Raw genomic sequence first — 3121 nt, 5'->3', positions numbered from 1 at the left:
ATGCACAGAAATCAGTGGCATTCCTATACACCAACAACAAGACCAAAGAAAGGGAAATTAAGGAGCCGATTCCATTTACAATTGCACCCCAAACCGTACAATGCCTAGGAATAAATCTAACCAAAGAGGCAAAGGATCTGTACTCAGAAAACTATAAAATACTCATGACAGAAATTGAGGAAGACACAAAGAAATGGAAAAACGTTCCATGCTCATGGATTGGAAGAACAAATATTGTGAAGATGTCAATGCTACCTAGAGCAATCTTTACATTCAAGGCAATCCCCACCAAGATACCATCAACTATTTTCAAAGAAATGGAACAAAAAATCCTAAAATTTGTATGGAACCAGAAAAGACCCCAAATAGCCAGAAAATGCTGACAGAGAAAAGCAAAGCTGGCGACATCACAATTCCGGACTTCCAGCTCTATTACAAAGCTGTCATCATCAAGACAGTATGGTAGTGGCACAAAAACAGACACATAGATTAATGGAACAGAATAGAGAGCCCAGAAATGGACCCTCAACTCTATGGTCAACTCATCTTTGACAAAGCAGGACAGAATGTCCAATGGATAAAAGACAGTCTCTTCAACAAATGTTGTTGGGAAAATTGGACAGCCACATGCAGAAGAATGAAACTGGACCATTTCCTTACACCACACACAAAAATAGACTCCAAATGGTTGAAAGACCTCAATGTGAGACAGGAGTCCATCAACATCCTAAAGGAGAACACAGGCAGCAAAAAACATTGCCAAAGACAAGGGATGCAAGGGGAAAAATGAACTCTTGGGACTTCATCAAGATAAAAATCTTTTGCACAGCAAAAGAAAGTAAACAAAACCAAAAGACAACTGACAGAATGGGAGAAGATATTTGCAAATGCCAGATCAGATAAAGGGCTAGATCCAAAATCTATGAAGATCTTATCACACTCAACACCCAAAGAACAAAGAATCCAATCAAGAAATGCGTAGAAGACATGAACAGACATTTTCCCAAAGAAGACATCCAAATGGCCAACAGACACATGAAAAAGTGCTCAACATCACTCAGCATCAGGGAAATCCAAATCAAAATCTCAATGAGATACCACCTCACACCAGTCAGAATGGCTAAAATTAACAAGTCAGGAAAGGACACATGTTGGCGGGGATGTGGAGAAAGGGGAACCCTCCTACACTGTTGGTGGGAATGCAAGCCGGTGCAACCACTCTGGAAAACAGTATGGAGGTTCCTCAAAAAGTTGAAAATAGAGCTACCATATGATCCAGCAATTGCACTACTGGTATTTACTCCAAAGATACAAATGTAGAGATCCGTAGGGGTACCTGCACCCCGATGTTTATAGCAGCAATGTCCACAATAGCCAAACTATGGAAAGATCCAAGATATCCATCGACAGATGAATGGATAAAGAAGATGTGGTATATATATATATATATATAGTGTCTGGATAATATTTTTATATATATATATAAAATTTTAAAAAAAGATTAAGAGGATAACTCTTAAAAAACAAACAAACAAACAAAAAAACAGAAAGAAGGCTCCACACCCAGTGCATAGCCCAACACAGGGCTTGATCTCACGATCCTGGGATCATGACCTAAGCTGAAACCAACATTTGGGCACTTAACCTACTGAGCCACCCAGGTGCCCCTAAACATAATTATTTAAATATGAACTATTTAGAAATTTCTTAGGGGGAAAAAAAAAAAAAAAACTCCTCTATTTACATTCCTAGCCTTGACAGCGTTTCTGCTACTCAACTTGTCTCTCTGCTTTCAAAAATCAGAAAACCAGTGAAAATGTATGAAAGAGCAAGTATCAGACTATAAGCATCAGGCAGCAAAGAACTTTGATCACTGAGAAAACACAGTGAGTTATATCATTGTCTTGGATTTGTCTCTGGGGGCACTTTCTAGATGTGGTGCTGAAAGGTGAACCCAAGCTGAGAAAATGGGTCTTGCTGAGTTAGAGAAATACCGACAGAAGCTCAAGGAAGTTGAGGCATCTGAAATTCTCAGGACAGAGCAATGGAATGGAGGAAGCTACACAAGAAAATACCTGCAGAAATCTGCCTGTGTCATTTTGAGTCTGTTCTTCAATAGCAGTCTACCCATACATAGGGCAAAATTTCATGAGACTAGCAAGGAACAATGGCTTCAGAGTAAGCTATATTATTCTCAGTGCTTACACAGGACTGGAAGTGTTCAAGCTTCAATCAGCCATAGTTGAGAGACCTTATTGAATACCTCTGGCATTCAATGGGAGCTAGCAGAGGAGGCATATATTAGCATTAATGCTAGGGTAAAGGTTACTCCAGCCTTATCTTAACGAGCTTAAAAAACAAAGAAACAAACAAACAAAAAACAGTTCTTAAGAAGATTGAAATTATCTGCAAGTAATTTAACTAAATTCTGAGGAAAATTCTGTCACTCTTTTTAGGAAGGAAACAAAATCTAGATATTAAAAAATACACAATTCCCAATGTCCACCCAATCAAATACTACTAAATACATTAATATTAGATAAATCTTATAACCAAGAGGAATATTAATTACTATGTGTTTTGGTGTTGAATTTGCTGGGGGATCTCTGTGCCTTCTGAATCTGGATCTCTGTTTTCCTCCCCAGACTGAAGAAGTTTTCAGCATTATTTCTTCAAATACATTTTCTGTCCCCCTTTCTCTGGAGGGATGGATCCCTATAATGTGAATGTTATTTTAATAGTAATTGAAATAGCAGTAATTAGTGAAAAATAAGAATTGTAAATGTTATAAGAGAAAAGAAGACAGTTGCATACAAAGGAAACCCCATAAGGCTATCAGATGATATTTCAGCAAAATCTTTGTAGGCCAGAAAAGAGTGGCATGATATATTCCAAGTGCTGAGAGAGAAAAATCTTCAGACAAGAATACTCCTTTCAGTAAGGCTATCATTCAGAAGAGAAGAGATAAAGAATTTCTCAGATAAACAAAATTAAAAGAATTCATAACCACTAAATCAACCCTACAAGAAATGTTAAGGGGAACTCTGAGTGGAAAATAAGAAACATAAGAAAGAGTAAATATATCTATATCTATCTATCTATCTATCTATCTATCTATCTA

The sequence above is a fragment of the Mirounga leonina genome, unplaced genomic scaffold, assembly GCF_011800145.1.
Source record: "Mirounga leonina isolate KUSES-001 unplaced genomic scaffold, KU_Mleo_1.0 Mir_447, whole genome shotgun sequence".
Taxonomy (NCBI): domain Eukaryota; kingdom Metazoa; phylum Chordata; class Mammalia; order Carnivora; family Phocidae; genus Mirounga; species Mirounga leonina.
The sequence above is the reverse complement of the archived record's forward strand: the minus strand, read 5'-3'. Positions refer to the sequence as shown.